This window comes from Pleurodeles waltl, chromosome 5 (assembly GCF_031143425.1).
Source record: "Pleurodeles waltl isolate 20211129_DDA chromosome 5, aPleWal1.hap1.20221129, whole genome shotgun sequence".
Classification (NCBI taxonomy): domain Eukaryota; kingdom Metazoa; phylum Chordata; class Amphibia; order Caudata; family Salamandridae; genus Pleurodeles; species Pleurodeles waltl.
Window position 1 is genome coordinate 664,556,333 of NC_090444.1, and position 27,115 is coordinate 664,583,447.

The window sequence follows — 27,115 nt, forward strand, 5'->3', positions numbered from 1 at the left end:
CCTTGGCGGGCGGCGGAGGCCGCCCGCCAAAGTCCCGCCGTCAGGTTACCGTTCCGCGGTCGAAAGACCGCGGCGGTAATTCTGACATTCCCGCTGGGCTGGCGGGCGGCCGCCTTCAGGCCGCCCGCCAGCCCAGCGGGAAAGAGGCTTCCACGATGAAGCCGGCTCGGAATCGAGCCGGCGGAGTGAAAGCTGTGCGACGGGTGCAGTTGCACCCGTCACGTATTTCACTGTCTGCGCAGCAGACAGTGAAATACATTTAGGGGCCCTCTTACGGGGGCCCCTGCAGTGCCCATGCCAGTGGCATGGGCACTGCAGGGGCCCCCAGGGGCCCCGCGACCCCCCCCTACCGCCATCCGGTTCCCGGCGGGCGGACCGCCGGGAACTGGATGGCGGTAGGGGGGGTCGGAATCCCCTCGGCGGCGCAGCTAGCTGCGCCGCCTTGGAGGATTCCAATGGGCGGCGGTACACTGGCGGGTGACCGCCAGTGTTGCCGGTCCGACCGCGGCTTTACCGCCGCGGTCGGAATGCCCATTGGAGCACCGCCGGCCTGTCGGCGGTGCTCCCGCGGTCCTCCAACCCGGCGGTCATGGACCGCCAGGGTTGGAATGACCACCTATATCAGTGACAATTGGACCAATGTACTGCATACTGCCTTATCCTCTGATGCATGATGAAGGCCAGCCCACTGTCCTGCGTCTCTGCAGCAGCAGCCTACTGTTGAATGGGATGGATGGGGGCCTACTCATCCATCTGCCAATAATGGTCCTCCCACAGACTGCAGCGGAACTACATTCTGTACTCCTGTCCCCGTGGCCTAGCATTAGTGGCTGGTCTGGCAGAGAGTGACTGGATACCCTCCTGCCCCTACCTCTTGCTATTCCAGGGCAGAACCCTGCCTGTTGGCTACTTGATGACCAGTATCTCTCCCCTACAGGCTGCACTGGTGACTGCCAACAAACTTTGCCTGTGCCAGTGGTTTTGTTCAGGTGAGCACTCTTGGGTGGAACACTAGCACTGCATTTGTAAGGAAACTTCATCCAGGTCCACCCCTGTGCTGTATCCCATCGACATGCTTTCAAATGTGCCCTGTTAGACCTCTACCAGAAATACTGTAAGTGGGATCCGGAGGCTGCTATTCATTTGGGCCAGGCCAGTTCCCTGGGGCCATCTTGATGGTGGAACAGTGGGCCTGGTGCACTGAGACCCCAATATGACTCTATCATAAAGGTAATGTTTCCTAGTTATTGGATCCGGGGACCATGTCGCCCATGGGCGGCCTGGTCTAAGTTTGCATGGTGCATCATCCACAAGGATTGGTGTAGTAGCCAGCTCACAGTATTGACACCAGTGTGGAGTGTGCACACTTGGGGGCACATTTATAAGCCCCTAGCGTCTCCTTACGCCACATTGGTGGACTTTTTTTTTATGCTAATGTGGCGTTAAGGAGCCATTTTTGCCACACTATCTTTAAAAAGCACCGCCTTGCGCCACATTATGCCTGCGTCAGGCATAATGTATGCAAAGGGGTGCTTCTAGCATTAGGAGGCCTGCAAAAATGGTGCAGTAAAATTTACATTTCATTGCACCATTTTTTGAGTAATATTTAATGCCTGCTCATAGCAGCCGTTAAAATGACGCACCCATAGTAACCTATAGAGCTCCTAGCACTTTGCTGCACTAGCATCAATATTTTTTTATGCTAGTGCAGTAAAGCGTCACAATAGAATAAACAATTCTGATGCTATTGTCCTAACGACCTCCATGGTGTGCCACATTGTAAATACAACGCACCCATGGTGCTATTAAGTAGGGCAGGGGCAATGCAAGAAAACTGGCACATCAGTGCTGAAGTGCCAGTTTCTTGTAAATATGCCCCTTGGTCTTCATCTCCTACTCTTCCCCCATCTCATACGGCCTGCATGACTGACCTAGCATCTTCTTCCCTGTGACTCCTGAATGTGACTCAGAGTGTGCGGATCTCAATTCACTCTGTGACCTTATGCCTCTTGCATCCATCCTGATAATTTTGCTTTGCTGGTCTGCAAGAGATTATCTGTGTCTATTACAATATGCTCCAGACCCGGCTCACCAGCATCCTCCCGTATGTCATCTCGCAAACAACCGGCCCGCCAGCTCCTGTTCTAAGATTCAGTGAGTGGGTCACAGATGTCCCTGAAGAGTCAGACTCTGACCCTAGCAGATGCGAACATGCAGATGCTCCTCAAGGAAATCTGGGCTCTGGGCACCACCCTTACTACTATGGATGCTAAAATAGCTGACTTTGCATGCAAAGTGAAGTCATTGCACTCCATCCACTCGCAACCAGACATGGTGGACTGACGGTTGGATGCTGTTGAACCATAATATGATTGCTTTCCAGAATGGGGCTGAGATGTGTAGTTCGTTCGTTCGTTAGCTTTATTTCGGTAAAGATAAATACCATAAAAGCACACCACAGTTCACAAATTCATAATTTTACAAAAAAACAAGCTATGTATAAAAATCCTCAGAAGTAAAACGTTAAACTACATGAAAAACTTTAAACATAAACATTTTCCCTCTAAAATTCATACCATATTGTGGGATAGTGCAAAATGCAAAAATTGTCATGATAGGTATCAGGAGTCAAATGCATACCTAACTAGACACAATAAATAAGATAAAAGTAAAACATTTCTATTTAAAAGGTATAAGAATATATAAACATAAAAGATTCATTGAACAATAAGAAATTGATAAATGCATACATTGGAATTCACGAGTGAGTTCATCAGTGACCACTCCCGTCTATTGTTAAATTTTCCCCTATTTTTTTTAGCATATTCAATCTGCAATACCAAATAGATTCTAAATATTTTTCCAAACAACAAGCCACTAAAACAGATGAATACGATTTAAAAACTCTCAGAGGCAATAGACAGTTCCTAAAACCCATTTTTCTACATAATGGAATAATCCAACGAGCCCTCTGTTTATGGTCTGCAGTATATTGAAAGAGGACATGGTTTATGGATTCTTCCCTGACACAACCCATCGGGCACATCTTAGAGGTGCAACTAGTATTAGTCCACTTGTACGTTAGGATGCGCAGAGGAAGAGAACCTATCCTAAATCTGGTGTACAATGCACATGCACGTGGGGAAAGTACTGTGTCCATATATTGCTCAGATTCATAGTGGCATTTGATTTTTAGAAAACTGCCAGTCATAGATGATGATGAGACTGCAGACAGTTGTGTAAGTTGGACATTAAGCCAAAATGCATCCTTCAGAGTCTGCGTTGCATTTTTTGGAATAGATAACGGATCCTTCCAGTATGACCCCAAAGCAAGTATTACGAAGGTCCGTTCTACATACGCACACCACTTGATTTTTAAACTAGTGTTATTGTCCATCAAGTTAGCTAGCCCGCATCTATAGGGAGTAAGAGAATCTAGTGACCATAGGCGAATCCAAAACAACAGAGGCCTGAGAGCAGCGATCTGGCTAATGGGAGGCAAATTTAGATCCATTTGAATAGGAAGCGTTGGGGTACTGGAGGGAACTCTTAAAAACATCCTTAAGAAAGAGTTTTCCACCCTTGTCAAATCATCTAGATTGCAATGGCCCCACAGTTCAGCTCCATAAAGGGCCCACATCCTTGCTTGCAATTTATATATTTCAATTGCGGGCGTCATGGCGAAGCTAGGAGATCTAGCTGCAAATCTTACGATACCACTCGCCCGTTGTTTCAAGCTGAGGTTTGCTTTCTGGAGATGAGAGTGCCACTTATGTGAATCTTCTAGTTCCAGACCTAGATAGTCAAAATCACCAACTCTTTCCAGCGTGGCACCCTCTAAGTAAATAGGTCACCGCATCCTGCCTTTTTTATCCCCAAACACCATGCATTTAGTTTTTGATCGATTGATTTCCAGGCCATGGTCATTACAGAAATCCATGAACCTCGAAAGCAGGGTTGAAAGGCCTGTAGCTGTTTGGGATATCAGCAAGGTGTCATCAGCAAATAGGAGGCAAGGAATCTTCTGCCCTCCTATTTCGGGGATGTGTGGTTCCTTTGCCTCAAAGTCACAGATTTGGTGAACAGGGCAAGAAGTGGTCATTTTTGCATCTATGGGGTCCCTGAGAGGGAGAAGAAGGCCGACATGCTAGCCTATATGAAGATCCTGTTGCTGGAACGTCTTTGAGACCGTATTGATGACCATGCACTGGTGGACATCTGGTGATTATCACAAACAACTGATAGGGATTACATATTTTTCTCTTTCCCCCATGGGACTCTATTACATATTGACTACTATCTTTTCCATGGCAGGCTCCTATCCCACGTCACCCATTATGATATCTTGGAATCAGGTCTTACAGACCATACCCCATTTCTCCTAGGGCTTGACCACAGTTTAATATCACCTCCCCTGCTGGCATATGAAGGCATTTGCCTAAAAGCTGCCTGAGAGCAAGGAACAGCTTTGTAATCATATTCAATTGTACTTTTCAGACAATCAAGGGTGAGTTGGTTCACATGGGGGTCTCTGGGAGGCAGACAATGTGACCCTCGGGGGGAGGATTATGCACCATTTTAGCGCTGGCAAAATGCAGGGCCCACACAGGCTTCTGCCTTTTGGAGTCTCAAATCTGTACCATTACAGAGCGACAAATCTTGACTCCTAAACCAGCTCTACAGAAGCAGCTGGAATTTGCCAAAATTGGCACAAATCTGTTCTTCATTGCAGCCGCTGGAAAGGCTTAGTTTAAAGTCCAGTTGTGCCAATATGGTAATGGAGAGAAGGCTGGAAGGCTGATGGTTATCCAGTTGAGACAGATGGAATCTCAATTGCTTATGTCTGTGATCTACTATGAGATGGGCCACCTCCTTGTGCACCCCAAAGACATTGTGAACCACTTTGCCTCTTATTGCATGCCTCAGACCTGGGAAACATCTCTGCTTAGGTTGATGACTCCCAGGTGCTACACACTTGTCTGTCCTAACTGAGAAAGGGTGCACTCTCCTGGTCAGTGATTTTACAGAGGATGAGGTAGCTATATCTGCACTGTCCACATACAAAACACAGGAAGAGGGAACCACAATGAAGGAAATGCCACGTGAAAGTTCCTAGGGAAGGATGGGTTCCGAGGAGAGTTGTAGAAGGTGATAAAAGATCTCCAAAACTCCCATTTGACCCAAGCTTTTCAAGAGGCCTAGATGAATGGTTCCCTTGGGGTATGTCTAATAGAGCACCTATTATTCTCCTCCTTATGGACAATAAGGACCTTCTGGGTTGTGCCAGTTACCAGCCGATCTTCTTACTTAACAGGGATCTAAATATTATGGCAAAAATCCTGGTGACACACCTTGGTAAGGTGCTCTCCCATCTTATTCATGAATTGAGGTTTATCCTGGGCTATAGGTCCCAGAACCAGCTGCTGACATTAGCTTAACTTTTATGGATGACCAAGGACTACCCAGCTGAGATGCTGGCGCTCTCCTCAGATATGGAGAAATTGTTTGACTGTCTGGAGTGGCAGTACCTCTTCCATCTCATGTCTCACATAGGTCTGGGTGAGGACTTTATATGCAAGATCTGCTTCCTTTACGATGCCCCATCAGCAGAAGTCACTTGTTGAGGTTTCATCTCCTACACCTTCCAGATCAGCCATGGCATACTGCAAGGATGCTCTTTGTTCCACACTTCTCTTCCTCCTCACATTGGAACCCCTTGTGGTGGTAATTCAACTGACTCAAGAGGTGAAGGGGCTCTTGGCCACAGATGGTAAGATAAAGGTTCCACTCTAGACTGAAGACATCATACTCCTTCTGTCCCACCTCTGATCTTCCATAGCTGTGATGATGTCTCTCATTAATGATTTATCCTGCACATCGGGTTACAAGATCAACTGGTCCAAGCTCTTCCTGTGTCTCGGCTACCACAATGCCTGCACCCGAGATGGGTCTCGGAGGGGTTTTGCTATCTGGGAATTTACATCAATGGGGGCTCTCCTGCATGGTTGAGGATAATACTACGCTACTGATGAAACACACTAATAGAGACTTCCTAACGTGAGCACGTGTCAATTTGTCCTCTGGGGGAAGGCACAGTTAGTGAAAATGATGGTGCTGCCCTGTTTCAACTATCTATTCTGTATGTTCTCTTACAAATTCCCCACAAGTTCTTGACGAGCACTGAAGCAGATATACAGTGATATATTTGGAGTGCTTGCGAAGCAAGGCTTCAACTGTTCCGTCTGTGGGTAGATACATCTGTCGAAGGTTTACAACACCCCCACATGATGTCCTACAGCCTTGCTTTCCATTTATCCAAACTAGGTTCGTATTTGAGTCCTGAATGGGAGTATCCACCGTGAGTGCTACTGGCGCATTGCCTTCTTAACTGTTTTAACCAGTTTCCTCTCTCTTATCTTACCACATCTCACCCTGTGGTCACCTAAAACCCAATAGTATCCGGAAAGGTTGTGCCTTAGAGAAAGACTCACAAGCCAATTAAAGTCCCAATATTAATGCATCACAAAGCTCCTTTGTGACACAATGAGACTGTTCCTATAAGTGGCAGTTGTTCTATTCCATGCCCTGGTATGATTGCAGCATTAAATGCCTGGATCAGATGTATGATAGCGGGCTTCTCAAGAAATTCGGTGTACTTCAGTGAAAATTCAAGCTTTGGAGCATTGACCTTTCATGGTATCGCCAACTAGCCCACTGCCTCTGTGCTGCATGTGATATGCCACCCAATGAGCTGCCACAGTGACCTATCTTTCACTTCTTGAGTGCATTAGGCCAATGTCATGAAGTGGTTTTTGGCTTGTATGGTGTACTTATTGAAATGCTACACTATGGCACCATCTTGAACATGACCAGATTCACATGGCAGACACTCCTTGGCAATGAATACTCACTGGAAGACTGGGAAAATGTTCTCTTGGATCACAACTGGTTCCTCCAGGATTCCAGGTACTGGTCTCCCTGGAGGGTCATAAGGGCCACAATCTTACCTCATGATGCCTACTGGAAAATTACCACTGATCATTGCAACCTCCATGATTTAAGTTCTTGACTGGAACTGGCCATATATTGGATGAATGTCGGGAGACACAATCTCTGTCACAGCTCCTTCCTGATTCCTCAAACCCCCCAACTTTCTCTCCTTCATGAAATATCTGACCTCCCAAGCTGGAGAATTATGAACATCAATGGCTTGCCAGTTCTCTTGCCCCAGCCTTTTGAGGGCTGTTTTAGTGCTTTGCATGGGCACTTTTAGTCTATCAGTAGGCCTGTGCTCTTTTGCCTAGTTAATTTCATGTATTTCTTGTTATTGTTTTAGCAAGGCTTCATGTTAGCTGTGAAGTTTTATTATTTTTATCAGTTGCCAACCCACACAAAATTTGTTATTAGTTCTTTTGCATGACATTTTATCTAGTGCTCTGCCCAAGGCTGCGCATGATTATTTAGAGAGTACTGCCTGTCCAAGAGTACGATGTCTACCCTACGTAGAAAAGACACATAATCATGTCAGGGCAGTTCTCAAGACAACAACATGTTTTGTTATAAAATAACAAGCTGCCACAAACCAGGTTAAAGGGGAACATTTTAGCCAGCCCTTTTATGTTGTATCATGTTGTCGCAGCTCAGCTGAGCTTGGCCTCGTCACTCCATCCACTTGGAAGGACTGCCAGCAGACTAACAAGCACCTCCTGCTGACTATTTAGCTATGGGGATGGGACTGAGCCCTAGATACTAGTAAGGGTAGGTTAGAGCTAACACTGCTAATGCCCTTATGTAGATTTTAGTAGTGCAGGTAGGGATTTTAGTTTCATTTATGTGACAGAACGTTGGGACTTTTTAATCTGTTTCAGTTTCTGGTCACAATGATAATACTGTTGTGTTTCATTTTTCTAATAATCACAATTCGTGCCTCTTTACCTAGAAAACAGTTGCTTCAATAAATGTATTGCTTCTGTTTGTGATTGCATGTATGAGGCTTGTGTAACTCAGAGAAAGAAGTCACAGAGTTCCATGCGTCAGTCTGCCACAAATCGGCTTTACTTTTAGGTTTTGGTGAGATGCTGCTAGCTAGCCGAAAGGGTTAGACCGACAGCTATCAGACAGTGTGGGGTAAGACTCAGTCCCCCACACGTGGTGGTGCTGCCGCCAGAAACCAGCAGTCTTGTACCCATGGTGAAAGTCCTACAACATGGCGCCACCAATGTTGCTTGGGCACTAACTTTACGGACCTCCCAAGTATCTCTGCCTCTTTGCATGCTTAAGGCACCCTAATCACCTTGTACAGAGACGTCCATGGTATTAGGGCAATAGCCTCCTCAGCTAAATAATTAGTACCTATCTTAGGCTGCAGGTTGTTCAAGCTTGAACTCTAAAATAGCATTTTCCCATAACTGGTGTTTCTATCTCTGAACTGACCATTTTTTCAAACAGGTAGCAAATGCAGCAAACATGAGACTGTCTCTCACACAACGAGGATCACCCCTGAGGAGGAAGAGGTCATAGTCATAGAAGAGGCACACAAAGCATACAGAACAGACATTTTCTATTCTTGGGTAACTTTTTTCAGCAGCAGATAGTAACACATATGCACATTCTAGCATTGCACAAAAGCAAATACACATGCACAATACGGACCATATGCATATTTAGAAATACCATTAACCTTTCAAGAATACCATAATTGGCTTGATGGTGCCCTACCACTAGTTCCACAAAATGTTAGAATAAGTCCTTTTAGCTAATGAAGGTCCTATGTGGCCAGAATTAGGCACATATGCACCACACCTACTATATGAAACTTACAAGTGGAGGACATATGCCACTTGTATAGTCATTTAGTAGAAATTTATAGACGCTTAATACAATTCATAATGTGGACCTTAAACACCACCCAGCAAGGGCTGCTCCAGCGCAGCCACATTTGCCTACCACAGGAATAATTCCTGTGACTGTGTATTCAATAACAGGTAAGGTACCCACAAAACATGAAGAAATCCCATTTTGGTTAGCACAAAAAAGTAAGCGCCTTAGAAGCAGTGACCCCAAGATAAACAGAATTCTCACAATATGCTTCTCTTCAGAATAGCTCCCTTAGTGGACAATTGTGCCACATGGGGTGCAGTTTATCCGCACTCTAAACTACCCCACACAGTACACCAACACTTGCAAATCTTCCAGAAGTGTTCAGATTGAAGATGAATATGAGGCAGCCCCAGCCCTGGAACTGGGGATGCAATTAATGGGCAATTTTGCAATAGTGTCCTCCATTATAGCAAGTAACTTAAAAGGGGAAGCAGCAGCATTGGCAGAACACCAGTGGCTCCGGGATGTTCCTCAACAGGAACAAGAACGCAAGCTGCCTAAGATTATCATCAAAACCTATACTGGTATTGGTAGGGATAGTCTGGAAACCAGACCAGGTAAACCACAACTAGAAGGTAAATCCAATAAGGATGCTACAAAACAAGCACAATAGGGTTCTAAAAAACGCTGGAATAAACAAAAACAAAATAAATATAATAAAAAAGAAAGAGGGGAATTTCCCTGTTCGGAGACCTCTGAGAAATGCTGTGATCTTAGAAATAGGGAAACTTTAAAATTTCCCAATAGATACAAATATACTAACACTCACCAACATCTGTTCTTCCAAGACTCATGAGACAAAGACAATGAGAGAGGAAGGTGGTCAGATCACCGAAGCGAGTATGTGAACCAAGAAAAGATTCACAACGCTCATCCAAAGTTTCAATGAAAAAGGAAGAAAAACATCCACAACAGAAACCCCAATTCAAAAAGAAAAAGGCTGCGGCGATCTCAGCGAAAATAAACTCACATATTGAGAACCTTACTGAAAAACAGGACATGGGCAGTGACTCTGCTAGACAGTGCGGCAAAGTTAACAATAGTTTGCCAAAATCTTCAGGAGCTTCTGGGTGTGACAGCAACTAACAACTTTCTTAAAGTCGAAACTAGGGGCAGGCACGTCTCCACACTCAACATGGTTTATAAATTAAAAATACAAATAGAGGAAGACATAGAGTGCACTATTAAAGTTATAGTTTGGGGAAGATTTACACTTAGTTATGGCATCCTTTTGGCAGAAAAAGATTGGCCACCTGAGTTTGTCCATAATCTCCCACTAGGGGAAGAGGTCTTTTTGCCTTCTTTCTCAGTCCTCATTGCAAATACACTAAAAGAAGCCTACTCCATAGATTAGGGATTGGTGCAGGCTCCAGTGCTATACCCCAACCATTTAGGGTGGGATAACAATTCTCCCTACCATGTAATACCGTTTAGGTCAATACCACAGGTTCAACCATAATACCTCATTAAACATGAGGCTAAAAAAACAGTGAGAGAAATAATCTCACAACTTGAATACCAGGGAGTGACTGAACCCTGCTAATCACCAATGAATAACCCTTTGTTTCCCGTAAGTAAGCCAGATGATTCGTATAGAGTAGTCTTAGATTACAGACACCTTATCAGTCACACATGCACATTTGCATACAAAATTAAGGATGGGCAGAGCTCATGAAGTTCTACTCCGTGGAATTCTGGGGAGTTGGCTAAAATCTGGATGGAATTCCATGGAGTTCTCCGTGTGGTGGAATGCCACCTGCCCTACCATGCTTAACGCTTCTGAGATCAGGCACATTCAGGCCAGTGTGGTATGCCGTAGGCAACAAAAGGTGCTGTTTCAGGCCTCTCTTGTGCTGACACAGCCCATCAGCCTGGAGCCTGCTGCTCTCAACCACATGTTCAGACTTCCATCCTAACTGCCCTCCTTAACAAACTTGCTACGGAGAGCCAAGCACACTCCCTGTCTTGTACCAGCCTTACAATCGCTGCCTCTGCACTTACACACTGCCTCAGACCGCCCTTTTTTTAGGGCCCAGCACTAGCAGCAGCCAACCAGCTCACCACGAGCAGCATAGTATTTTCACAAAGTGCCTATTCTTGCTTGCCACTGGGCTCTAAGGCACTCTCTCAGGACACACACATCTCTATCTGGCAGGGGATGGTGGACTACCACTCAGCAGCTGATGCTCCCCTAGTCTCCAGCTCTACCTGCTGCCCTCAGCACCGTACCCCATAACACCACTTCCCACTGACTGCAAGTTTCAATTTTTCCAAGCACAGACCCCCCTCATATTGAAATACTGTCCATGTCCAGTGCCTGCCCCTATGTGCACATAGAAAAGAAAGCAAAATGCGGGTCTGACCTGGGTCCAGGGTACCAGTTGCCAGAGGCCTGGCTCTCTGCCTCCTTCTGCCCCCCCCCCCCCCTTGGGCTGTTGAGGACAGTGAAAGGAGGGAAGCCTGGATCCAGAGCTGCCGCAAGTGCAGCCCCTCAGCAGAAGCTTGTAGCAGTTCCACACCGCTGATCAGCAGAAAGAAAAGCCTGTTGTAGGGCAAATGTTGTCTTCATTTTGGGCAGAGTGTAAAGTGCAGCTCAGTTATGGGCCACACAGCACAAGCGCAGACTGAGCTTGCGAGTCTGCACTTGCACTGTGTGACCCAACATTTTTTTCTGCTGAAACTTAGTGTCTGAAAGTTGAGATTTCAGTCCCTTCTGTGCGCTCAGCTCTCAACGGAAATTTGCCCAACTCCCTCATGGGTATAAGAACAGTCCAGGATTGTTCTCAGCAATGTAACATCAATACAGCATGCTATTGGCCCCAAGGCATTGTCCTGTGTAGATGACATCTACCTCACAGATGAAGACCTCAGAACACACCTAAAACGGGTGGACCACATTGTTATGGGATGTGCCAAATTGGGCTACAAGTTTAATTTCAAGATAACTAAAATTGCTTTTTGTCAGTGTCCTGTTCTTGGGATATGAGTTATCAGATGAGGGAAAGAGTTTGGTACCCCCCTTTCTAGAAAAGTACGCACAATTACAGCCTTCAAGGACCATCAAAAAGCTACAATCATTGCTGGGCTATTTCAACTTTAGCAGTACTTACATTGCAGCTTTTGCACAATGCATAGAACCACTTTGTGACCTAATATGTCCAGACTTTTCAAGTAAACCCTGGACACTTGAACATGTACACATTCTTAGAGGATTGCAACAGGACATGATTGAAGCTAAACATTTACACACATGTGACAACAAAACAAACTTGGTATTCATGGTAAATCCTAGTGCAATCGGGTTCACCTATGTAACATTCAATGAAGATGACATCACACCAATAGCATGTAAATCACATTTATGCTCTAGCGCTGAGTTTTATGCCCAGTGAAAACATTCTGACTGCTGTTCAGATGGCTGTAATAAGAGTTATATCCACGTTCGATCCGATGGGCAACGTCTCTCACGGCCACTGATGTTGATTATGTTTTTGATCCAAAACTACAGACGCAAGAATTCCTTCAATATGAACTTGGATAACCAAATCCTCTTGAACAATACTGCATCATCATTTACGCTGATTGTTCAGCTCAACCAGCAGTAGGTACCAAACACCAAAACTCTGCCTCTTCTGCAGCCGTGATTGGGATAGTGAGGGATGGTACATTCGGCCCTCATCATACCTACACGCAGACCTTAGGGCACTGCACTGCACAGCTTGCAGAGCTTAAGGCTTTGATTTTGGCACTGGAACACACAAATCCTGAACATTCTACAATAATTGTGTGTGATTCGTGCTACTGTGTCCAGTCCTTCAAAGAATAGTTGCATTATTAGTGCCAAAATGGGTTTGGAGATTCCAAAGGGAACACCATCAAACACAATTTTTTGTGAGGGAGGGTAGCAGTTCTTAAAGGCAAGCTACCAAATGCCCATGTAGTTCTTGCATTGGGTCACCCATGTGTTGGAGTATACGTTGTGGGAAACACTTTGGCAGATGAGGCAGCCAAATCAGCATTTGCCACGTCTTCTGTTGCTGACATTACTTGTTCTCATACAAGACTCGATAATGAAACAGTAGCTGCTGTGAAGGCTTCGGCTGATAGCAAGCCCTTGCCAAAGGCATAGACTGCCAAATATTCCTTTTCACTTAAGTGCTGAAAAAAACGTTGCATATGCAACAATACCAGGGGTGGATGATCGTGTGATCCCCAACCAAGACCAGATACTAGGGGCTAGATGTATCATTTATGTGGATAGCTATTACCTAATTGCTATTTTCTGTGAATCACAATTAGGCAATCACTATTTGAATGTATGAAACTCCAGGAGCTTCATTTAGCGATTCCCAATGGCTTGCAAATCAACCTACCTCATTACTATTCATTAATATTCATAAGGTAGGACACAATTTGCGACCCATTGTGAATGGCTACAATCACAGGGATGATGGCCTGCTGGGCTCAGCAGCTCACCATGTCTGTGATTCCTTTTAAATAAAGCATTTTTTTTTTTTTTATGTAGCCAGTTTTCCTTAAAGGTAAAGGGGATGTGTTTAAAAAAGAAACATGAAAAGTTTTCTTTTCATTTTTTAAGAGTAGGCAGTGGTCTGTGCGACCACTGTCTGTTCTTAAAAAATGTTTTTACATGCATTCACAAAGGAGAAGAGGAAATAGAGTGGCGGCAGATGGCTGCAGAAGGGCGGCGGCTGCCAGTGGGCTGTTGGAGGTTTCTGCCGGGCTGCCAGTTGCCAGCACGAGGCAGCAATGTGGACGGAGGTGAGGCTTAGAGCCATGGGTCCCTTCAGAGCGGCGTGGAAGTTGCTGGCATTAGGCCGGTGCAGCTTCCTCCCGCCAAGGGCCCGGTAATCGCTCCCTTTGTCTTTTCTTGTCCACTCTGTGCCCTCTTTTGACCACGTTTTCGTGGGGATGCAAGTACTGCAACAGTTGGATCTCTGCTTTTTTTTATTTTTTCACATATTTAATCAATGGACTCAACTTTTTGACTTAAATCAACTTCATTATTACCAAGAACCCGACTTGACTTGAACTTGAATATTGCTTACTGCGCCACTGTTTTAAGCTTGAACAATAATTTTCCTGACACACTGACACAAGCTTTAGACACTAAGGATAACTAGCAGAGGAGAGACCGGTGGAGAGACAGGTGGAAGAGGGGCTTCCTGTTCGTATGGCAGTTGCTGGAGCTGCATTGGTTGCTGGAGCCACTGCGGTCTCTTGGCGGCCCTTGACCCTCTCTGGTCTCTCCCAGGCCTTTGAACCCTCCGGCTTGGGCGGCAAAGTTTTTTAACATGTTTACACACTCACCTACAGTAGCCTATAGTAAGTGACACTTCATCTGACAATTAGGTCTACATTCTCTAATTGCTGCAAGTTAATGACTCTGTAAAAGCTATGACAACTGTGTTTATCTTTGATCGTGTTGCCTATGCTCTTGCTACTTGGAAAAAGATGGGCCACAGGAAATTTCAACTTTACAGGACAGGTTTAGAGCTAATAATACACTAGATGCCTTCTTACAAAAGGCAGTTGGAGTCATAGAAAAGGAGATTAAATCTGCTTAATGGCGACTGTCCATTGCAGCTTCCTCGGACACCTCTTCCTCGCCACCCCAGTTACTGCTGACAACTCAGTTAGTCCCAAGGGCTAACCAACAGAGAATCAAGCGAAATGGTTGTCAGGAGATATCAGACACCCGCTTGACTGATCTATCTAGGACAGAGCTCCCGCAGGTTTCATTGGGCGCTGTAGTTGGTGTGACAGAGTCAGAGATCCCAGCAGTCAAAGGGAAAAGAAAGAGAGGTGACAATTCTTTAAAAAACAAGCATGCGAGTACTGTGGGTCCCCACAACTCTGGAATCGAAAGAGGAATGGCTGAGAGGCAGGAGGAGGATCCTGTTGATCTGGTTGCCCTAATAACAGAGCATATCGGGTAGGAGTTATCAAAAAGCCTGCACCCTATAGAGAACTGCCTGATAGCCTTTAATGAGAAGTGGGGGGGTTTGCCCAATTATTCAAGTTTAAAGATTTACAGCCTACAATCTCCTCCCTTCAGCCCCAGCCTCAGAGAACCTCTCCATTGTCTAGGCAACAAAGTGGGGCTCTGTTGTATAAAGAAGGAACCTCATTACATCTCGAAGTATGTCGCAATCATGCCCGTAAAAGTGCCTCTTCTGGACTGTCCGTGAGAAAGAACCAGGCTGGATATTCGTAGGATTGCCATTTTAGAGACGCAGCCATTAATAACATGGGAGAAAATTGTACCAATTCAACGATTGATCACGACAGGGCGTCTTCTAAATGTCAGGCTGCAAACACCCAGAAAAAGGCAAGAAGCAGTGTTAGACTTCACGGGGTGCTACGTCTTCCTCCCGAAGGCCAGTCCATATGTGGCAGTGATCACTAATGTACCAAGGTTACAGCTAAACAGTTCAGAGTCTTATACAGAACTGAAAAACAAGGTCATTCAATGGTTACATATCAATGCTAACTTCCCATTCTTAATGGTGTCTTCAATACTAATGGTGAGGAGGGTGAGCTGGTCGGGCTCATTGATAAAATCTTGTGAAGGAGATTGTATTGTTGTAAATTTTAACTTTCCTGCCACAGTTAACCAGATCTTTTTAAATTGCTGTAAAATTGGTCCACTGCCTGGGGGATTTTTCTGTGCAGATTTGCAGTTTTTTATCCCCACACCGGTTCCTTCTTTACTAGAAGGGTAGAAATTGGCCCCAGAGGCCCTGTTAGTTCTTGTGTCCAAAATGGTGATCTCCCTCTCCCACAAATTGTGCGACAGCGGATTCCATCCATACTGTCAGAAGTGGACTGACTGAAAGATGGGGCAAAGCAGGGACCTCCAGGAGGAGGGGTTTTGATGGTAAACTTTGTTGTGCCTGATGCTTCTAGGCATGGAGATGTGATTCTGGAGGCTGAACCGATGCAAATATTAATGTGTTCACCTCAGATTCTATCACAAGCACTGTCCGAGAAGTCAATTAATATTATCAGTTGGAACACAGCAGGGCTAGAGGCCAAAATGTCTATCCCAGAATGCTTTTTTTTCTTTCTTTATTGACGAGCATATGATTTGCTTATTCCAGGAAACATGGGCCATGGAGCCCAAGCATAGACCAGGGTATGAGAATTATTGAGTTCCAGCAAACAGGGTTTCCTCTGGGAGACCCTCGGGGGGGGTCTACTTATTTGGATCAGTGGCTCACTTAAGTGCCAAGTGAGAGAATTGGATATGGATTGTGCTGATTGACAGGGCACACTTCTGTCCACCCACAGAGAGCAATCGCTACTTCTAGTAAACATCTATAGTAGGAGCGTGGGAAGAAGTTGTGAATTTGAAGTTTTAAGTGCTCTGGATAATATTTTAGCTAGCAGATACAATGCCCATCACATTTTGATTGCTGGGGACTTTAATGCTACATTTTAGCCTTATCCATTGACGCAGGAGCTTTATCAAGAAGAGGGTAGTCTATGGGGTATCCAGCAATACCAAAGAGTAAAGGACAAAGATGGACTAAGGCAGCACTCCAAATTGTTAATATCATACTTTCCCACGGTCTCCGAGCATGCAATGGATGCTCGCACTCAGATGTATTTTCTTCTCCCACATTTAGACGAGGAGCATGTTGGTGTCACATTGATGACTTTTTACTCGATGTACGTTTGTGGGGCCATATGGAAGACATGGTAGTGGAGCACGAGGAAAGTGATCATGATCCATTGATACTCACTACCATGAGTTTGCTACCCATAATTGGGGCTGCTGTTTCTAAGGATTTTGATTGGCATATCACTATGACAAATAATACATGGAATGATAAGTGGGAATCGATCAATTCTTCCCTGTGCACCATCACAGCCATGTATAGATCACTGGCAAACCCAATGGAACTCATGCTTCAATTCAGACTGGATGAGGGAAGGATACTGGCTGAACATTTGAAAATATTTGATTATCTGAAAGAACTATTTGTTAGAGGCCGCAGGCAAAATGAGAACCAAGCGAAATGATAGGTGATACAGTAAATCTTGTAGAGACGCTAAGAATAGGCTATTGAGGGATCTCAGAGGTGGGATTAGAGATCAAATCAAACAATCAAGGAAAAGTTATAGGTTGGAGTTAATCAAGGCGTAGAGAAGTTGGGAAAAGAAGCGTTAGATAGCCCTTTTAGAGACCACAAGAAACAAGGATGACAGTAAGTTTTGGAAGTTGGTCTCAAACGAAAGTGTTGAATCCCAGCCTCTGTTAGAGACATCAATTCTTCCTGATGATTGGGTCAAGCACTTCAGTTCACTTTAGAAGAGAGTGGATCCCCTACCAAGCTTCCCTTAGCTGAATCAAGGCAGTAATATCCTCTCTTAAGTGGTGCAAGTCCTGAAGTGGGGCGGCCTTGACAAAATACCGGGTGACCTCTATAAGTCAAACCTTGACATCAGGACACCTTATCTAAAAAAGGTTTGTAATGCAGTGGCTACAGGTGCGCCCATCCCCGATACATGGAACGGAGCTGAAATAGTTCCCCTATACAAGAAAGGAAACCCCAGTGATCCATCTAATTATCAGTCTATCATCCTGCTAGATAACCTCCAAAACATTTCCACAAAGCAGATCTTGAATCACTTGGAGGAGGAGATTGACGAGAGCCGGGCCATTTCAAGTTTGCAGGCTGTATTTAGGCCTGCAGGTAACACAATTGACCAAGTAATGAGGTTTATGGCAATCAGAAGGATATCGGTGGAGAGAACTCATACGTTGCCTTCATCGATCTCCATGTAGTCTTTGATCTGGTCCCCAGACATAAGTTGTGGTACACACTGAGTAAAATGGGAGTTTCTAGTGGACTCTTGAACTTAATTGTCTGACTCCACAAAGGTATTTTTCCCTGAATCAGATTTATAACTGAGAGGGAGTGCAGCAAGGCTGTGTTCTTGCCCCCACCCTCTTTCTTTTGTACATTGACAACTGCATTAAGTATTTAAATAGTTGCATGAATGACTCGTCATGGCTGGCTGGTCGTAAAATTCCAGGGTTGCTTTATGCTGATGACACCATTATTTTGGCAAAATCACCTATGGGATTACAAAACTTAGTCAACCAATTCTGCTGGTTTTGACAAGTCTTTGACCTTGAGATCAATGTCGGGAAAACAAAATTGATGATTTCTTGCCAGGGAAAGTAAAAGTTGAATGCTAGCATAACAATGAATTCTGTCATTCTAGAAAGAGTCAAAGAGATTGACTATTTAGGGATCAGATTGATGGATTTAAGTAGATGGGATACACATAGCAATAAAAGTGCCCACATTATATGTCACAGTGGACCTTGGGCCACAAAGCTAAAGCTGCAGTTAGTGCCCCACTAAACCCCATTGTAAAAATTGACAAGGCCCAGGCTAGGGGAACCGCCCTATTTGGAGCTGAATTGTGGGACTTCAAAAGACAGTGGAACATCCTACAAGCCAAAAAAACAACTTCATATGATACATAGGTAGGCTGGAGAAGGACACTCCATTAGTACCCCTAAGAATGGATCTTCGGTTGAACAACATTGAAGACCAATGTGCCCTGAAGCCCCCCTTACATTGGATCCAGCTCTGGAAGACAGAGGAACTAGAATCTTTCAGGGAGGGAATCAGAGACTTATTAGGGAACTCCCAACCAATGCTGCCATGCCTGTTAAGCCGAGATCTATGGGGAAGGTAAATGATTGGTTTTCCCAGAGAAACAGGTTGGGTCATCTAACATCAGAATTTTTGCTTGTCAAACAGGCGCAATGTGCGGAACCTTTTTTTTACCTGCCTATACCAGCCTATGCTCACTCCCTATTTCTCCAGTTTAGATATGGTATCCTACCTCTCAATGTTTTCACCGCCTGATGGTCATCAAACAACCCTGAAGGTAACAAATGCAAATTGTGCCAATCATATGTCGAATCAACTGAACATTTTATTTTTTCTGTCCAAAATACAAGATCCCTTGGAAAAATGCATTATTCTACTTTGCAAAACTTTGCTTCTCCACAATCGTGCCAATACCTATAGAATTTGTAAAAAAATAGACATCTACAGTGGTAGTAAGTGCAGTTTCTAAATATCTGTTGGCTGCCTAGTCTATCCGTTGCAAAGCCCTCGAAGCACATGGAGGGGACAGCTTAGGATAAGAACCTTCGGCTGCATGGTCCAGAGCTCTCATAGTATTTGGATGGGATTGTTCAAGAAAAGATTTTGTGTTGGTTTGCATAGGGTTATTGGCCCAGTCTTAAAAGTTCAAAATTGAAATTTTCCATTTATCATTGTACCATTATCAGTGTTTACAAAATGTTATATTTGCGTACTAGCCCATCCTCTGCCTGGAATGGTTTTTATATGGTTTCTTCTGAAACAAATTTTAAGAATTTAAAATTGCATTAATTACATCCTTTGCCAATTATTTGTGTATTTATGTGGCCCTCATATTGACATGTATAGTACTGTGCACTTTGGTTTTATGTATTTTTTTACTGCAATTTTAAAGTTGTTTGTACTACAAATTTGCCCAGTCTTAAAAGCTTGAATTTGAAACTTTCCATTTTATCATCATCAATGTTTACACAATGATATATCTGCAAAGCTTTACACATGGTCACTAGCCCAGCCTTAGACAGGAATGGTTCTTAGAAGGTTTTATCTGAAACAAATTTGAAGATTATAATGGCTTTAGCCTATGCCAATTATTTGAGTGTTTATAATGTCCCCACTTTGATAAGCATAGTACAGTACACTTTGCTTCTCTGGCTTGTTACCACTACAGTTTTAAAGCTTTTAGTATTACAAAGTTTGGGAGTTCCCAAACGATTGTGTATTTTATTGTATAAGAAATATTTTGCACTGAGATTATTACGTTTTTGTCTTTTTAAAAATTGTGACAATCCCCCTCTGAATCGGTATGTAGTCGCAATTCCAAATTGCAATTTGGGTACAAGTTACTGAATAACAAATTGGGATTCATACATACCAAAATGCATTTTTGCAGTTGACTGCAAAAATGCTCAATACGTTTTGCCTTAGATCTCATAAAAGTAGCGCATGAGGGGTGTGCTTCTGCTCATGTAGGTGTGGCCTTACTTCAGAAATGCTACTGGTGGTCAGGTCTATACAAACAGACCAAACCGCATGTCCCTTGTTGTGTTATCTGTCAACAAATTAAAGAGTCGACCGTCAAACACTCACAGCAGACACCTCTATTGGTTTCCAACAAACCACTTCAATGTGTGTACCTGGACACTGTGGTCCCTTACAACCTGATGGTGCATACAAATACATCTTAGTCATTGTTGATTCATTTTCCAGATTCCAGTGGTTATGGCCACAATGATCAGCTGACACTTGAACTGTCATTACAGATTTGCGGGTCTTCATCTGGACATATGCTGTTGCAGCATTCCATTCAGATCAGGGCCCTGCTTTTGCCTCCAGGGCATTCAGGGACCCTATGGCAATGTTAGGTATTCAACTGCATTTCTTGTCTCCCATCAGATCAGGTGAAATGTGATTATGGAGCGGGAAAGCAGAGACTTAAAGCAATCTGTAACAGCAAGAGTACTGGGTATAGGTCATAGTTGGCTGTACCACCTCTATGGAGCCCAGAGAGCATTAAATGATCTACCTAGAAGGTCTTTGGGGGGAAGTATCCCATATGAAGCCCTGTTCCAGTCACCTATGTATGTCCCAGATCTTGATGGCTCTGGTGCAGTGGCAGCAGAAATACCTTTTGACATACAAGAATTACAACAAGAATTACAACATTTCCATGATGAAAACTCATCTGCACGTGCCACCATCTTGGAATGAGGGATTTACCAACAACATACACCAGCTGGATTCCAACAGTTGGGGATCTAGTGCATGAAAAAATGTTGTAAGGAAGGAATTTGGCCAGCATATGGAGCACTGGTTCCAGTCCTGAGAATACATGGTACCAGAACTATCATTTCATTGCATCTGCCTAGTTCTAATGAAAACATTTTTTATTTCAATTGCCAATGTCAAGCTACACCATGTGGCCAGTCCTGCACAGTAGACCACGACAACTCCTGCTTAATTCCCGTACTGCTCTCACTGATAACCAGGACGTGCCTATACAACAACTAAACAATGAGGAAGAAACTTCCCTGAGCTTGGGGATGGTGGAAAATGATATTTTATTAGTTCCTGTCACCACATCATCATCAAGGAATGTCCAATTATTTATTTTGCTCAAATTCAACTCAAATTAATGGAATTGTTTGCTACAAACCACCATGGGACACATCTGCCAGTTCCCTTTCACCTGCACTGGTTCCAATATTTGCAAGAACTGCTTCTGGTTACTTTGACGACATCAACAACTAATTTTCAAATTCTTCCGCATCTTTTGCAGCACTTGTAACAAGAGCATGTTAGCTTTTCAACTGGCTCAAAAACAACTAATTGATTTCTCCATGATATCATCTGTGGATATTTCTGACTTTGCTTGCCTTTCTTCTTTGGACTCTTTTTTGTCATCGCTTTCTTTCTGCTGATACATGGTCACCATCTTCCTGAATGCTCTGCTGTTGAGCTGGTGGATGAGGTTTTCAAACCTTACCTATCCTCACGTAAAGTATGAAGAGACTTGTCTCTAGTGAACATTTCAGCTGTTCCAATACCTGATAGAATTGTTTGGGATGAAGTACCATTCAATATTTTTGACCCTATGTACATTATTCAAATTCCATGTGTATTCAAAGTTTCCATGAATGATATTATAATACCAGGGGTTGTTTCTGATGGCTGAGATGTAAGAAACAATTGATTCTATGCTTTCTGAGCTTGAATATTAAACGGTATGTGAAATTAAAGATGTTTATCAAACAACTGCAAATTATGGGGAAATGTTCTGCTACCACCATTATGGACATTATTTTCTGCACAAAGCCAGCACCCCGAGAACTGTTTATAATTACAAACAATGGGAACATTGTCCGATGCCATCAGTGGGGAGTTTGAAAACATATATAGAAAAATGTACATATTTTGCTGGGCATGATGCTAAAAATGTTGAGTCTTATTATTTTAATTTGCCACGTTCAAAATTGCAGAACATTTTGTTAACTGATACCAAATTGCTTTATTCTGATTCCTTTGTTTCCCAGTTGGCTATAGAAGGCTATGAATATTGTTGATTGACTTAAAAAGTGTGTGGGAAACTAAGGATTGGCAAATACAGAGTAGGGAAGCTTTCTTTAGAGCATGCCTTATTCTGTTACAAATTATATTTCTCAATGATACTGTACAACAAATAGTTGCTTAGGTTTGGTAAAAATTCAAGAATTAAATGTGCCCAGTATTCCCTCACCAGCCGAATTAAAAAAATGGAAAAAAGATTTTAAATGTCACAGAAGAACTGCTTAATGGGTGGGTCCAGAACAGCACATTTAATTCAACGCTTTCAGGTCCGAATGGGTAGTTATTGTGGCCAGTGATCACAAATGTTTGTCAGGCCCATTTTGTAAACTCCACATGGGGTTTTAGGGAAAGCCAACCTGACCCTTGTTACATCACCACACAACATTCTGGTATTGTCATCACATATGGCGTGGATAAACTATGCCAACAGTGGTTAAAAACGTCCACAATAACCGCCGTTAAAGAACACCTTAGTCTCCCGATAGAAGATATAGACTTACAAGATTTGTTGTTATGTCCTAGGAAACCACTCACAAAATGTTTCTTATATGAAACATATAATGAAATTGGGAAGCTTTCCCAAAAGGAGGCTGTTGCCCGCTTAAGGCAATTAGATCAGGAAAACTTGCAGACAGCTCTAGCCGTTGCTGATAATGGTATGAACACATTGTCCAACCACATTTACACCCTAAACAACATTGTCATCTGCAAAAGACATTATTCAAAACATCATGTCATTTTTACATCATGGACAGAGTCAACTTAAACCTGTTATGGAGTTGTGTTGGACATTACAAGTTATTAAAAGTGGCCATGTGCCCTGGCAGTACATTAACTCCATGGAATTTTTTCTGCATTTAATTTGACACAGAAACAACAGATAAAGGCTAAGAAAGAAACAACTTGCATTATGCTTAACATCGAAAAGTTAGAAAAGTTGCTTTTTACTGGAAATTCAATCCGCATTATGGTTAATACAAAGAACAGATATTCTGCCCATTTCAACATTTCAGTTCACTTCATGCTTAAAACACATTCCAATAGGCAGATTTGACTGACTAGGAAACAGTTACATTCATGAGGTGTGGGAGCTACGCTTTACATACAAATGTTTCAATGGTATGAAGGAGGTCTTTCTTAGAGGCAGCTAATGAGAGACTTCTGTGAGCCATTCGATGATTTGTAAAGAGCTGTCCTTGCACAGAGCATGTGATGCTTCAATAGCGATCTTAGCTTGTTATCTGAAGGGTGTTCCAGGTGCTCTCGAATGGGAGTTATGTGATGCTGAATAATGAAAGCTATTGTGGTATGCAGACTGGCATAGCCTACATGGTTTCGGTCTCCCAAATTGTGACTTGTTGCAGAAATTTACCTTTTCCCCTCACTCGAGAGAAAGAAGTAGCAAACATATGGCCTCATATAGCTACTTCTAATGCAAATGTTGACAAGCTGAGCAAACTGAAGGCTCTTTTGTTTAAAAAACAAATGCCACTTACATCTGCCCGTGAGACCTATGATCTTCAAGTATCAAAGTCTTCTGCAAAAATACAGTCCATATTAAATACCAACTTTCCAAAACATTTTGGTGAATTGATTTGTCGCATTTTCAGTGCATCTAACACCTCTGGGATTGTACACCTTTTTAAGGCTGTTGTTTCTGTTTTTATCAGCACAGATAAACTGTCTTCAACCATAAACTCACTGTTTTTGAGTGTCTTTGGGGGATTCCCAATAACTTTGGCATTAATTGGCAGTCTTCTACTGTTGCTGTTTTTCAGTCACAATGGCGGCCCCACAGCAGCAAAGAGGAATGATGGTGCTTCCACCAGCCCAAATGTGTCATGCTGCAGTACTTTGAAGCATAACTCCTTTAATAACTGGAGTTGAACTGGTCACTATCATTCAGACCGGTTCTGAATTGTGTGCAGTCTGTCTTTCGATTCTTGTGGTGCCCATTCGAACATGCGCGGGAACTGTGTCTTGCTCTGCACCACAGACCTTCTTTGGATGCAAGTCTGCTAGTGTTCTCGATGATGGTTCATTGCCCATTGAGATTGTGGTTGCTGCGGGATGCTTACTTTGAGCCGGCCTTTGTGGATCTTGTGGCTCCTGGTGATATAACACCTGGCACTGTACGGAATGCTGTCTCCTCTGCCCGACCTATGACTGAGGCACTGGATCATTAGTGCTCCCTCACTTTTCTCACCAATGATCTGGTTATCTTATTGCCTGCTGGAGTGGGATCTTTCTTGGATTCCATCACTATTGATGGTATTGGTGATTTTTTTGTGGGATTACAACTAATGCTTAACATTGACATTTGGCCTCAATTAGCATTTATGTTCGTTCAAGTTCTAAATGGACTGTCTTAAAATGGCATAATTTCTGTCCTGCTTATCAACATGGACATTTTATCTCTTTTTTGTACATTTTTAGTCCACATTTTAGCCTGCTTTCCAATAGTAGTTTAGGAATAGTGATTTCAGCATGGGGATTTTTAGAATAGTCCTCTACTGAGTGGAGCATTCCAGCAAGCCATCTTATGCTGTACCATGTTGTTGCAGCTCTACTTGGCCTCATCACTCCATCCATTTGGACAGACTGCCAGCAGACCAACAGGCAACCCTGCTGATTATTCAAGTATGGGGGTATGACTAGTATGTGCATATCAAGGCGAACACTGCTAATGCTCTCATATAGATTTTTAGTAGTGCAGGCAGGGATTTTAGATTCACTTGTGTGACAGGATGTTGGGACTTTTTATCTGTTTCACTTTCCTGGTCACAATGATAATAATGTTGTGTTTAATTTTTTCTAATAATCGCAATTCATGTCTCTTTACTTAGAATGCAGTTGTCTCAATAAATATATTGAACCAAATCCTGCCTATGTTTGTCATTGCATGTATGAGACGTATGTAACTGAGAGAAAGAAGTCACAGAGTGTCATCAGTCACGCAACCACAAATCACCTTTACTTCTAGGTTTTGGTGCGGTGCTGTTAGATAGCCGTAGGGTTAGGCCGGCAGGTACCAGACAGTGTGAGCTAACACTCAGTACCTCACATGCTGTGGTGCTGACGCCCAAAAACTAGCAGTCTCGTGTGGATGATGAGAGTCCTATGACAAGCCAAACTATGGGGGGGTCATCATGATCCCGCCTGTGAGCATTAATGTGGCGCAATGACTGCTAACTGGCTGGCGGTACATACCACATTATGAGATTGGAGGGTTGGCTGCAGCCAACCCGCCGCTTCTCCACTCATACTGCCATGGCGGTATCAGCCGCCAGGCTGGAGATGTGCATCTCCAGCCTGGTGGCTGGCATAGTACCGGTGGCGGCATTATGAGCCAGCCTACCATCATGGTTTTGTGGTATTAGCAACACCACGAAAACCATGGTGGTAAGCCCTATTGGTGACAGGGAAATCCTTCCCTGTCACCAGTAGGTGGCTCCCCACCCCCAACACTCACCTGACACCCACCACCCTCCTCAATCCAAACACCCCCCAACCCCTCCGATCCTCAGACATACCCCCCACCACCCTCCACACACACTCCGCAGACACGCACCACACATACACCCAATCACTCACACTGGCATACACGCATTCATACACACACTGGCATACATGCATTCATACATGCATACATCCAGACATGCTCACACACATTCTTACAACGATCACACTGACATGCAGACACGCACTCACTTCACCATTCTTACACGCATACACTCACATGCATACAACCACACAAACAGCACAACACACACAGACGTACTTACACATTCATGCACACACTCAGGCACACACACAAAACACAAAACTCTCCCTCCCTCCCATATCCCCTGTCGGAAGCCCAACTTACCTTGGTCGAGGAGGTCTTCCGGCTGGGGAATGGGAAAGGGCGCTGCTACTACCAGCAACGCCCCGCCATCAGAACACTGCCAGGCTGTATTACTGGTCATGATACGGCTGGCAGCGTTCTTCTGGTGTGGCGGTGTTGGTGGTAACAGCGTCAGCTTACCACCATCCACCACCATGAGCATTGCCGGATTTCCACCCTTACTGTGGCGGAAGTCAGGCAGTGCTCAAAATTCGTGGACAGATGGTAGCTACAGTGGTGGTATTTTGGCGTCCGTCACCGCGGCGGTAGGTGGTTTTTACCGCCAATGTCATAATGATGACCTATGTTTCTCCTGTCACTAATGTCAACCTTCCTCCCAGACGAGCACTGAATGGCTGATTGAGCTCCACATAGTGGCTAGCCATGAGCGTACCATTTACACCCTTAACAATACACTGCCTGTCTTTAAGGCAGAGTGATGGTCATTTTTTGCATGTGATGCTGCCGCCTCTCCTTGAGTCCCTTTCAACCCACTTTCCTTATCTTGCGTATTATGCTGTACTCCACTGCCTTATTGCCCAACTGATTGCTACTGTTTCATTCCTCCCCCACCAAACCATATTTCTCATTCCCCCTCATGTTTGTTGTGCTGTTGTTCTAGATCTGTTTACTTTGTCATATATGATTGGCATGTACATTGTAGAGCTCACCAGTTGGTGTGTCTGCAGCAGTTTGTCTTTATGTCACATTGTTTATTGGCCTTAGTGAAAGGAGCCTGGAATCCTCTGATTACCTTCCTTCCTTCTAATTTTGGCTGTCCAGCACAATTGTACTGCCATTCAGTCTTGCACTGGTATCTGTTTTTCTGCTTGCACTTTGTTACCCAACAAAATAAAAATAAATATTGTGGAGGAATGAGGACTTCACAAATCAAAAGGCAGCAACAAAGAGATAGAGGAAGACCTTCACCCAGAGAGGGGTTTCAGATGGAGAAGACCTCACCCCATCAGACAGAATTTCCATTACGGTAGAAGGAGACATAAAACAGTAACATCCTGGGGCCTGCCCAGTGATGGGACAACACTTTGAGAAAGGAAAGGACACTGAGAAGGTTTCCATGGGGAAAGGTTTGCAACTGAAAGGCCTTCTGCAGCACTGCAAGAAAGAA